This window comes from Thermobia domestica, chromosome 9 (genome assembly GCF_964235325.1).
Source record: "Thermobia domestica chromosome 9, izTheDome1.hap1.1, whole genome shotgun sequence".
NCBI classification, from domain to species: domain Eukaryota; kingdom Metazoa; phylum Arthropoda; class Insecta; order Zygentoma; family Lepismatidae; genus Thermobia; species Thermobia domestica.
Window position 1 is genome coordinate 42965808 of NC_137462.1, and position 13848 is coordinate 42979655.

Below are 13848 nucleotides of genomic sequence, written 5' to 3' on the forward strand. Positions count from 1 at the left end.
ATGCTCATGTAGCAGGTTTTTTGCTAAGGACTGTACACTGAATTACCTGAAGTACGGTACTTTGTACGCATTTTTTATATTTTGTGTAAAGAATTTTAATTTTTATAATTATTTAGTTTTCAATAACGTTGAAATCTTGAATAGCTATAAGAAAGACAAAATGCCATTTAGCGTCTATGGAGTTTGGTAAAGCTGAACAAGTGGTGCATTACCCATAATTACAGTTTATTTCTGATAGTATTGCGCCCCTTTGCTTGCTCTTCACCACATGTTCCAGGTTGGAAACGACTCCTTTTTACTAGTGCTGTCGAAATCGGTTTCTGGAAAAAACGAAAATTGGTTTTCGGAAAAAACTGAATTTCATAAAACCGAAATGTCGGCTTTGAAAACCGCAAATGTCACAAAAATTCGACAGCACTAATATCAAGTAACGACGAGAAAACAGCAAAGAATCTTTCCCCACTCCGGCTCACAGTTGCCAGATGGAGGGAAATTTCCTTCAGCGTAGGGAGAAAACGCTCAAAATTTGCAGAGGGGAAAGATGGTATTTTTTCTTAAGTGCTGGTCAATTTTGTTGAGTATACTTTTACTATTGGCAGAATAAAAAAATAAGTTGCAATTTCTCACAAAAAGGCATGGCTATCGTTATTGGGAAGTAAAACGATACAGAATAAAACAAGATCGGTGTTTCCTTTACGTATAAACTATTGCAGGTGTCTGGGACGTGCGATAAGAAAACAATCAACACATGCAAAACCACATCATTCACATTTATCGGAGTGGCAACAAATCAACAATAAAATTGTGTATTGCGATCTAGATTTTCTTTCTTTCTTTCCTTTTCTTTGTTTTAAAGGAAGGGAGGTAGTGCTTTTTTGTTAACTAAAGAAAGACCAACTGGTTTAAACCAAAAAACGAAACTGGTTTAAATAAAAAAAAAACCAACTGGTTTAAATCAAAAAACGAAAAATGTTCGTAAAAGTGTGTTTGTAAAATCTTGATGAACACACATTTGTGGGTTATCACGTTTCACTCCCGTATATTATTCGTATTATATTCAGACCTAAATTCCCCATTCATTACTCAAAAAGATTATACTACAAAAGCAACTTTTTTATATATATAAGTTTATAAATGTTTGTTTTGTGATTTTTTTGTAATTATTATTGTTGTGTAATTGCAATCAAAGAAAAATTCTAAATATTGTTTCGTTTCAATGTTTACTATTGATAAAATACATCGAAATGCCGTACTTTTGTGTGTGTGTGGGGGGGGTCATACAGACCCCACGAGAGGCATTTAGTGAAATGAGAAGTATCTTTGGTATATATTTATGTATAAATGAGTCTGAGCCAAAGTGGACTCAAATAATTCGTATCTTTATACACTTTTCTTACTGATATGCAAATTAAGTCGTTTAATTGCTTTAATTTGGACCAATAAAAGTCGTTGTTAACTAACTTGGACTAAATTAGTTCTTCTGTACTCCATAGTACTTTGAAATTGTCCATATGTAATTCTGTATAATAGTTTCACTTGTGCAACTGTTTATCTTTTTGTCCTTCTGAAATGACTCTTGACAGTTATATTAAGAAGCATGTAAAGATCAGTACAACTTATTTTTATCAGGATTCCTTCGTGAGTGAGTCGGCAGACGTATCGCACTTGTGGCCAATTAGTCCTGGTTCCGAGTTCAAATGAAGGACAGTTTCTCTCGAATGTAACTCGAGAAGCAGTTTTTATTCCGCTTTAAGCTTATGTGACCCCTTCCAGTATAACCCGGCTGTTGCATAGTAACATCAAGGCGAAACAAACTTATTTCTATCCATACATGATATGAATATATAGAGCAAATTATTTAAACCATAAAAACCTGGTTTAAACAAAAAAAAAAAAACGGTTTTTTGTTTTTTTAAATAAAAACCATGGTTTTTCCCAACCTTGGTTGGCTTATTGGCCGACTTTAGCGGGTACTACCCGATTTTTAGGTTCTATATTCGTCCCCCACTTAAACATATCTTAACCACGAAAACCCACCCGCTTTCTGGGATTGGAGAAACATCTAAGAGGACTTAGTTGATAAAGTGTTAGTATATTCAACGTAAACCGCTACACCTCTGACAATCACAATCGCGATTGTGTTAAATTTAGACTCGCGCTCAGGCTCAGGCTTTGGGCTATCTGAGCAGTGCGCGTGTGCAGAGCCATTTGTTAATAAGAGATCTGCTCTAATGCACAATGGTTTTCTTTGTGTAGTTGATGTGTTTGTAATGTAATGTATTGGAGGTTCTATACGAATGAATGTTTGTTTATAGATGTTGTGACACACATACTTGAATTATTCATGCCTTCATAAGCTACAAGAATGCCGAACGACAATTTCAAGTGTAACTTTAAAGACTCTTATATAAGCGAATTTACGTTTGTTAGCCAGGGTAGAACTCAGTTTGAAGAAAATGCACACTCTGGAAAACTGTTTCGTTTGAAAAGTAGGATGCAGGGAAGCAAACTGGACCTCACCTGATTTTTATATATTTTGTAAATTAGACCACGAATCTGAAGGAATTTTGACATTCCGAATTTCGGAACTCGTGATATTCGATCATAAAATGATCACGGATGGACCTCGCCTGATTTTTAAATTTTTTGTAAACTAAACTACGAGGAACACGAATCTGAAGGAATTTTGACATCCTGAATTTTGTAACTCGAGATATTCGAACATAAAATGACCACGGAAGTAAACCGGACACCATCTGATTTTTATATATTTTGTAAACTAGATCACGAGGAACACGAATCTGAAGGAGTTTTGACATTCCGACCTCCGGAACTCGAGATATTAAAAAAATGAGTATAGACGCTATGAAAAAAACACAATATTCTCAACACTAAACATACTATGTTCTGTGAGATATATAAAGGTAACCAAGAAAGTTTTGTCGCTTTTTGTGGAGGTCTGCGTTCAATTGGCCCTCACACCATCTTGAATGCGAGATAAGGCAAAGATCAGTTGTTGGTGTGGGTATATCCAACATTGTACCTGGCTGTGGTAGTTCAGTTACAAGTGAACTTGTGTAAAGACAGAGTGAATATGGAACCTCCACAGAGCGTCATGAGGGCGTGTATGCTGTACGAGTTCAAACTTGGGTCAAACGCCACTGCAGCGGGGGCAGAAGATATCTCAGGCCTTTCGTGAGGGTGTCGTGATTACTCAGAGAGTGCGAACATTCACGAAAGACGCACCACACGTGCCGGAAGACCAACACATGTACAAAATGAAGATCTTCGGGTAGCAATTTAGCCGAACAGTGCACAGACATGGGAGGAACTGGGGCTAACATTCAATGTTAGTGGAGAAACCATTCGGCAGCACTTCCATCAACTTGGGAAGCGCTACAAGTTGGGTCTATGGGTCCCACATGATTTGTCTCCAGGCCAGAAGGCTACGCGAGCAGACACCTGTGATTCTTTGCTGCCTCGTCTGAGGAAGAAGCCATTTCTGGACAGGAAGTTGACATGTGCTGAGAAGTGGGTCCTGTATGAAGCTCCACGGCGTCGTCGTCATTGGTTAAAATCCCATGAACCGGTTCCAAAACAGCTGAAATCAGCAATGCAGCAGAAAGTCCTCCTGTGTGTTTGGTGGACTGCTCGCGACATCGTGCATCGGGAACTGCTACCACCTGGTCAGAGCAGAACATCAATGCAACTGTCTACTGTCAGCAGTTGAGCTGTGTTCAAGAAAAACTCAAAACTCTGGAGCCAACACTTCACAATCGCTAAGGGGTTCCCCCGTTATGGGACAACGCTATGCCCCACATGGCTAGAATGACCCGGGACACCATCCTACGCCTTGGATGGGGAACACTATTGCATCCACCACACTGCCCGGACATTGCATCGTTCGATTATCACCTGTTCCATTTCTTGGACACACCTTAGAGGACTCCAGTTCAACTCCGTAGTAGAGGTGCAAAATGCACTTATACCTTCTTCGCTTCAGGGCAAACCAAGTTCTACAGCGAAGGAATCCATGCCCATCCCGAATGTTGGCAGAAGGTCGTTGATATTGATGGGTATTATTTTTGATCTTCCAGGTACGTCTTAGGTGACATATCGATGCTCTAAGGTGATAGGTCAAAAAGCGACGGAACTTTCTTCGTTACTTTTATACATACTTTATAAAACTACTGTATAAGTTCTAGTATCTCGAGTTCGGGAAGTCGGAATGTCAAATTTCTTTCAGATTATTGCTCATTTTGGTCCATTTTACAAAATATATAAAAATCAAATGGTTCTAGTTTGTTTCCCTGGTCACTTTATGTTCGAATATCTCGAGTTCCGAAATTCGGAATGTCAAAATTCCTTCAGATTCGTGTTCCTCGTGGTCTAGTTTACAAAATATATAAAAACCAGGTGGGGTCCAGTTTGCTTCCATGGTCACTTTATGTTCGAATATCTCGAGTTCCGACATTCGAAATGTCAAAATTCCTTCAGATTTGTGTTCCTCGTGGTCTAATCTACAACATATATGAAAATCAGGTGGGGTCTAGTTTGCTTCCCTGCAGCCGAAAAGTACATTGGAAGTGTCATCAAAGAAATAACTAAAAAAAAAAAAAAAAAGTGTTAAGGATCCCAGGTCAGTGTTTGTAACATACAAGTTCACATTAGTACTTACGCTTTAGAACCCCTCACTTTTCTGATTTTAAAATATGGCAACCCTAATTTAGCTGTGACGTACAACCATCGAACTATTCCTTTCGCACAGTGCTGAACATACTAATTAGTGATGGCTATAACCGGTTCCTGTTGGAACCGGTTTTCGGGTCTGAACGGATCCGGTTCTAGAAGATCCGGTTTCGGAACCGGTGTTTCAGATCCAGGTCTGGAACCGGTTCTTCGGATCCAGGTCTAGAACCGGTTCTTCGGATCCAGGCCTAGAACTGGTTCTTCGGATCCAGGTCTGGAACCGGTTCTTCGGATCCAGGTCTGGAACCGGTTCTGAAAAGAGAACCGGTTCCTCGCGGAACTGGTTCCGCTGGAACCGAAACTTTGTGACCATCCCTACGCTAAACCCGAGCTGCTGGCAAGCTGTGAACAGTATGCTAGATGAAATGGTGGAAGCGACAGGCAGGCGCCCAGGCGGCGGCAGCTTGTCTCATTCGGCTAAATAAACTGGGTAATTGGCAAACTCATTGGCTTAACAGGCAAACTGGCCAACTCATTTGGCTAAACACCCACTGGTGAACCAAATTTTTTTCTGGGAGCACAAGCGGGTCTAGGCGGGGAAGGCACAAGCGCATGGTCCTCTTTGCATTATTTTTGAAGGTGAACTTTGTGCCTGGGGGCTTTCGGATCCGGTTCTGGAACCGAGTTTTCAGATCCAGATCTGGAACCGATTCTTAAGATCCGGTTCTGGAACCGGGTTTTCGGATCCGGTTTTGGAACCGGTTCCTAAGATTCGGTTCTGAAACCGGGTTTTCGGATCCAGGTCCGGAACCGGTTCTGAAAACCGGATCTCCGAGAACCGGTTTCGCCGGAACCGGAACTTTGTGGCCATTCCTAATATTAACATAATAGTCTTGCAGCAAATAAAAAGAGTTAAAAAACACATATAAATCAATACAATTGTCTCGATTGATAGATGCTTTCACAATTGTTAAAAGGTATAATTAAAAACAGCAAACATTGTTTCTGCTTTGAAAAGGACAAACATTGTTTCCCTTATAAAACCGCAAACACGGTTCGGGCGGCTTTCGCTTTCGAAAAGAACTTTTGCGGTTTCCGTTTGGAAATCTGCTTTTGCGGTTTCGGTTTTAAAACCGCATTTTGAACACCGCAATCGCGGTTTCGGTTATGAAAACCACTTTCGCAGTTTCGGTTTCCAAAACAGCATTTGCGTTTTCGGTTTTGAAAACTGCTTTTGCGGTTTCGGTTTTGGAAACCGCATTTGTTGTTTAGGTTTTGAAAACCGCTTTTGCAGTTTCAGTTTCCAAAACTGCATTTGCATTTTCGGTTTTGAAAACCGCATTTTCGGTTTTCAGAAAGTCAGTTTTCTCAAAAACCGAAAACCGGAAATGTCACAAAAATTCGACAGCACTATTTTATACGGATGTGAATCCCGAAGTTATAACCATTTCCTCTCTCCTTCTTTTAGGTTGGAATCTATTCTTGTAACTCGCCAAGCATCCTCACTAGTTTCAAAATTCATTGTACCTCTATATTTAAATGAAAGATTACGGAATGTTTTATTTATGCCAAAATAAATGGATTAGTACATGATCAAAGTGCTGGACGTTTCTAAAAATGCGGGAATTGATGGTAGAGCCTATAATTACAGATTGTATTTTAGGCAAATACCTATTTCTTAACAATAAAGGTATCTTAACTATATAGGACCTATAAAACTACATGAACTGACATAAAATAAACGGGTACTTCCAGTTGACATGGAGTTGAAATTTGGCACGATTGTAGCTTTTCGGGACTAACACACAAGAAAATTGTCAAAAGTGAATATTTTAAATTTTTAGTCGGTCTAAAGGGGCGATGAAGAAATTGTCCAAGTTATTTAAATGGGACTTTTTTTGGACCTAAAATCACATTTTAGGTACTTGGAATGGTAATAAAAACTTGAAATTCGGTATGCTTATAAGTTTCCCATAGGATTATTTAATAAAGTCACTAGAAATAAGAACTTCCAACTTCAGAGTGGTTTTATGGGGAATTGAGAAATCTGTTTCCATGTTATTTATGTGGGACATTATCTACACTCCGAAATGCTTAGGCACTTCCTGTAGGGCTGCAATGATGAAATTTGGAATGATCGTAACCTTCCGAGACTACCTCAAAAGAAAATTGTCAAAACTGACTATTTTTAATTTTCAAGGGATCTAAAAGGGAAATGAAAAATCTCAATGTTATTTAAATAGACGTTTTCTTGGAATATAAAATCTCATCTTGTGGGTAGTTAAAATACGAAAAGAAACTTGAAATTCGGCAGAATTGTAGGTCCAAGAGGTGCGAGGTCGTAGGCCGAGCAAGATGAGGGCCTAGAGGCGGAGCCCCCAGCTAGCCAAAGGCTAGTTGTATTATAAAAATGATTATGCTGAAATTCACTGGAGGATCTATGTTTAAATTTCAACAAATTTTATTTTGCTTGTTTTGGCTATTTCGGTCTATATTATCTATATTATGACTTAAATACCTAATATTACCTATTGTTACGTGTTTCCTTCAGTCAGAACTTCATTGGGATAACTACGAATATTTACCGTTTTACAAAAATTACAACCCCTTCCTAGAAACTTAAAATAACAGAAAATAAGTTTGTTCAGGTCAAGGCCCAGGTCCAACCTAATACATGGGTAAAAAGTTGCCACAAGATAGTGAAAGAGGTAAGGACTTGGGCAAACTAGAAAGAATTGGGTGAGTGCTCAGAGGTGAACACAATACTAATCCACAAGTTTTATATATGTCTGGTTGCATCCGTTAAAGTACAGAAACATTGTTCTAGATTTTATAAAAGTGTGTAGCACGATCAAAAGGATAATTACATTTTAAAAATTGAAAAAAAAATGTCTTGTTATCATGTGAAATCACAATTAATGATTTCTCGTAACAGAAGTCAGAAACATACTAAATTACAATATATTTAATAATTTATCTACTGATTCGAAAGTGAAAGAATCGTTTCTTTCTATAGCTTGTTGAGTGTAATGCTCTCAAAATTTTGGTCTGCTGTCTTACGTGATAAAATGCTGTAAACAATTTATTTATTTATTAGGTACTCATTTAAGATTTTCATGCTTTTTTTTTTCTTGAGATTAGATGTTCTCTACAATTTATCAGATAGATATGCTTTTAGATTACTTGAACACTACTCATATTTTAAAATCTTTGTACATGTCATTGGGTTTTCACCTTTTTAGTGCCTATTTCTTGTATTATAAATGCTTATTTTCTATGGTTTTAGTACCTGAACATCCAGCATCTACTTATAATAATGGAATAATGTTCAGGGTCTACTTGAAATCTAAAGAGGACATATGACCCCACAATTCTTCTTAATAGTATTATATAATTCGAAGATCTTTAGGCGATTCAAACTACACAGAAAAAAGTAAATCCTAGATTTAACATCATACGTCTATGTCCTTTAGGGTCAAGAAGGGACGCATGATTAATGAATTATGAATGAGCATGAAAGAATTTATGGAATGAGGATGTGGGAGGAAATGAAATAACTGAAACGACGTCGTCCACCACAAACTTACCTAATAGCAGGGGATCGGACGAGGGACTCCTAGCATCAGATATAAACGCTCCAACACTGAAACTCCGTGCTTTCATCAAACTGTAGAAGCTTCTGTTCGATATGGTAGTAACGAGTTTGATGTTTGATGACAGCTGATATATCTCAGATTCCATATTAAAATCTAATCCACGTCCATCGCAAAATCGGTGCTGGAAAGTGGCATTAAATTTCGAACAAACGAAAATGAAAATGCAGTGATGACATATCCGAAATTCATATACTCTGCGAGATGCCAATATATTTAAATATTAAATACATACTTTACTGCTAACACAGTACTTAGCTTCATTTATTTATTTATTTTAAGGAGTTTGGCTTATCTTTGTATATTTACCTGTTTGTCTTTCCGAGAGAGACAAATTCTCAAAAAGTACTTGATGGGATCACAATTAATATTGGCCAAGACGTAGAGTTAAAAATTACTAGTTGACTTCATTCATGGATGTGATACATCCAGTTGATCCCAAAGCAGAGACAATCAAAAATTGGTTCCCTATGAATTCCCGTGTGAGTAATTAAGGATATCATCCTTGCTTGGTAGTCTTCCCGCAGTACTGTTGACATTAGCGGGTTAGTATAATGCAAAATACTAATCTGCCTGTAGAACACTACAGAATGGCCCAAAAGTAGTACACAGACCTGCATCTATCAAATATGACATTTTAATTTATTAAGATAATAAATTTCTTTTCTTTGGTTTGTTCCGAGCTTACGGTATAAGCGAAAATAAATTAAGAATAGATAAGTACTTGTATGAACAATAATAAATAAATTATATAAAATGTCATGACCGATCAGTACGGGAATGTATACCTACTTTTGGGCCACTCTATATACTGAAATGAAACTAATAATTTTCTATTCGGCAAGTCTAAATGGAGAACGTTTAGATGAAGGGAGCCATAAGTTGGTAAAAAAAAAATATATATATGAATTACAGGAGAAATAAGTTGAACTAAGAAAAACGTAATTGATTTCTCTCTCATTTAAGAATGGAAAAGAAGTACATGTAGAAATAAGAAATACAAAGTGCTATAGAGACTATATGTACTTATCGGAAGCATACATAAGGGAATATAAATTCAATGATGCAAGTAATTATCGCTAACCTAACATAACCTAAGGATTTAGTATAGCCCGCTCCCCCCAGTGATTTTTAACGAATCATAGTGATTCTAACGATTCATACTAGTTCATAATGAATCGAAATCGCGTTATAAAGATTTAATTTGATTTGATTTGATTTTGTGTTTAACGTCCCGTTCAGCAGCGAGGCTATATGAGACGTGGACCTACTGATTAACGTGGAATCCGAACCACATGAGCTCCCGCCGGGAATCGAACCCGGGTCTCCCACGCCAAAGGCGCGTACGCTAACCGTATAAAGATTTAAGATGTAAATCTTGTGGTAAGGAAGCTTTAGTGTAAGTAGTAGTAATAGTATAAGTAGTAGTAGTAGTATAAGTAGTAGTAGTAGTAGTAGTAGTAGGTAGTGGTGGTGGTGGTAGTAGCAATAGTAGTAGGAACGGGTTAGAAGCTCCGCAGGGGTTGTGTTCTGTTCTCGATATAAATAGTAGTAGTAGTAGTAGTAGTAATAGTAGTAGTAGTAGTAGTAGTAGAAGAAGAAGTAGCAGTAGTATTAGTAGTGACTCTTCCAGTTCCGGTGACAAAGAACTGGGGGGAGCGGGCTATACATAAGCCTAACCTAATATTAACAAATTAGCGAAATTGTAACATTTTTCATGGGGTGGGAGAAGGCTTACCTCCCTGGACTAAACACAGGCCGTCTAAAGACATAAATCAAATATAAAACATGCTTCATTCAATTTTTAGGTAAAATGCTACATTTAAATCTAGGCTTGGTAAAATTTGGTTTGAAAAACCGTTTGGTAGACTAAAAACCAAACCACACTCCTTCACGTGGTGGAGTACATTCTAACAGTGCTACTTGAAGACTCCATAACTTATTTATTTCATAAGACAGCATAGCTATATCCCATTAACTTCTCTTTGTTTAATATTCCATGTTACTTTGTTTACATAAAGACACGTTGATCGTCATCGTTACCGCAATATAAGATTTCAGAATATAGATCGTACTTACCACGAAACCATCTTCGCGCAAGCTTTGTACAAAGTAACAAAATTCAAAACAAAGATATGACTAGCTATAAGGTAGTATATTTCTTTCTTGCTTTTTCGTTTAATTTACTAAACGTCAGCACATTTCCACTTGTAATCTCTTTTCACACTGGCACGTAATGATCGATCACAATCACATGTTCACGTTTATATTTTTTTTTTATCTTTATGATTTTATTTATACATCCGCCTTTTTCTCTGGCACTAGACACATGACTCACAACACTGGATTCAGGTGACACGTTACAGAAGAAGTAAACACTATCACTGACAATAATCACGAAACAAGATACATTTGTCCATTAAAAAGGAAAAAAAATAGCTCTGTCATATCATATTGACATATTTTGTTATATAATAAGTAAGGGAAGCTGAGGTCACATGTACTGTGCTTCCTGTTGTGACAATGACAAGGAGTGTCATTGTAATAGCATGTTTTCCTCTATCTCTACACCTCAGTCACCTCTCCTCCGTTCCTCACGTCGCGTGAGCGAAGTGTAGAAGAAAAAATAAATTCACTCACAAAGGGGAGATGCAATGTTGCCACAAGATCTCATGTAACAATGTTGCCACATTATTTCTACGATCATTCGGAAAAGATATAAAAGTGTCTGCAAAAAAGATTTTTAATAATATTATTCATATATTGTTATTATTCAATTTTCTCACATAAAAACTCTGCAACGGGTTCTTTCCTCCGCATCTGACACTTTCTTTTTAAGAAAAGAAGCAAGTATTCATTAATTATTAAAGTATATTATCGAACCAGACCCTGCAGCTTGTTTCAAAGTTTTCTTGAGTTGGCAGACCAAAAACAAGAGCATTGTATAGTATTAACTCAAGTCATAAACGAAGAATCTTGAATTTAATTACCTGTCCAAGGACACAGGAATTAATAATAATAATAATAATAATAATAATAATAATAATAATAATAATAATAATAATAATAATAATAATAATAATAATAATAATAATAATAATAATAATAAACTAAATTCAGCCAAGTCAATGGGAACAGTACCTTTAGCAGTTTCCTTTTCAAAGTCTTTTTCCAGAGTAGGTATACTGTATCAAAATAATCTCCCCTCGGATCTGAAAAAGGTCTTTCGATTTAAGTATCTTCTAAAACTTATAAGTGGTTTCAATGCGTAAGATGGAAACAAGAATAAAATGATTTTGTTTTAACTTAAGTATATACAATCTATTACTTAAACGAAATGCAGTATTTTTTATTTGTGTTGTTTCAGCTAGGGGTAAAAGTGAGGGGAAACGCAGGGGACGCCGTTCAACCACTTCTAGAAAATATATACGACGTTTCCCCACTTTCTAAAATTACAAAAGGGAAAGATAGGCAAGAGGGACGGAATGACGTCATGCGTTCCCCTACCTTTTCAAAATCATTTTTACCTCTGGTTTCAGCAAATATTAAAGGAAAAATGAGAGATTACTTAACCGGAAACTAAATTTTGTCAGTAAATGAATTTATTGACGGAATTCTAATACGTTAGCTATATGGATCACATAATATCACATATACAGTATAACCAAAAAAGAAAGACAAAAATATCAATGTGCATGCAATTTTAAAATTAAAAAAAAAAAATGAAATCAAGCTTGTTCAAAATTGTATGGAGGTATGTTTTAAATGGAAACATTGATATCCCCTTGATGTTTGTAAACTAGCCAATCTGTTCCATGCTGCGGGTTGCATAAAAAGTGTTCTATAATTAAATACGGTATAGTGAAGACTTTTGTAATACACCACTCATATGTTTCGCGGGCAGGCAGGAATTTTTCCTCTCTTCAAGGCAAATGGACAGTTCTATGAATGATGAAGTAGCAAACTGGCGATGGGAGCTAGGGGGGGGGGGCAGTCAGAACTCAGATTATGATAGATATATGGTATCATGAGTTTACTATAAACTTCCATAAAATAAAAATAATAGCTTAATTTATTTTGTCTCTCAAAAAACTGGGGGCTATATCCACACCACTGAGGCCCGTATCCACGGGGGTCTCGGGGGGCAGGGCCCCTAAATTTTTACGGCCCCCTAAAATTTTAACGGTAGGCTTGCAAATGCACTATGACAGGGATGCAAATAACCGCTCACCCACTCGCCCGGGTCGAGTGGTTCATCGGTGCGGGCGAGTATTTAATATCATACCGAAGGTAAGTAAATTATTTCTATTGTGGGATATGGGCTAGTAGCTTTATTCTTGGGCGAGTAAAATTGTGTTGCTTATTTGCATCCCTGAATATGGTTGGATCGGGCCCTCCTAACTTCTACCGGGCTTTCCCTACATTTTTGGGCTGGATACCGGCCTGCTGAGTAGTACCCATATTCAGCATCAATAGAGATAGATATTACGCTGGGGAGGGGAATTAAGGAGCACCTAATGGAATCATCCCCCAGTTCACTTCCTGAAACCATCACCAGCATGTGGAACCCTAGAAAGGAGAGGGTTCATTATATTATGCATTATAATTCAGTTGGTAAGATTACAAACGAATTTCAGACAGGGCCTATAGACTATATGTATACTTATTTACTACAGTTCATGTCAAACAAGCAAAACAAGACAAAAATTGGCAAGACAAAACAATATTTCCCCTCTAATTCGCCAACAAGTCCACAGACTGTGCAGTTATATTGAGCAGAAGTATCAAAAGAAATCAATTAATACAATTTGTTTTTGCTAAATAATTTAATTTTCAGAATTACACATACAGTACGTTCCGTTTTCATTTGAGCGATTACAATTTAATTAATTCATTGTTGCGTGTACTTTGTGTCACGCTAAGTTTTCCCGTCAATTAACACCGGAAATTTCTCACAAGATCAGATGTATATTTAGAATAAAACCTTTTAGATTAGATATTCCTTTATATTGCATGCCTAGAAGGACTGATTACTCATTGGCAGAGCGCTTACCTCTGGTGTGAGCAGTTCTTCTTATTTCGGTCCCAGGCCAAGGTTGTGATGGACAATAACGTATTTTCTCGAGGTTTTTCATGTTCTCATCCCTTCAAACACTTCATATTCGTTTACTTGCATTACTGCAACCTGCGTATACGTTCATCTGTCTTCTTTAGCCTAAAGAACATGACCATTGGATGTTAAAATGAATTTTTCTTTTCTTTCGCATACTTTCTTTCGAGAAACGAGAAAGCTGTAAGCAAATCTTTTAAATTACTATCAATCAATTTTGAGGTACCGGGTTCGACTTCCACTGGAATTACAGAGTTTGTTAAGCTGTTGGCAAAGCATTTTGAGATGATTGGATAGCTAGTTGAATGAACAGAGATGAGAGCTGATATGCATACAGACTAGACAGCACCAGGCGCGTACCAGAATTTTTGTTGGGAAAGGTCCAATACAAGCTAC

General features: G+C 37.2%; 1 protein-coding gene across 1 annotated transcript in view; it reads right to left on the reverse strand.

Annotated features, from left to right (window-relative positions):
- LOC145694610 (E3 ubiquitin-protein ligase RNF34) overlaps nucleotides 1-10938 on the reverse strand; it is an 89923-nt gene extending 78985 nt beyond the window's left edge. The window contains exon 1 of the mRNA XM_081771003.1: nucleotides 10422-10938. The gene's annotated coding sequence lies outside the window, so the exon portion shown is untranslated. The remainder of the gene's footprint in view (nucleotides 1-10421) is intronic.
- Nucleotides 10939-13848: the final 2910 nt, after the last annotated feature.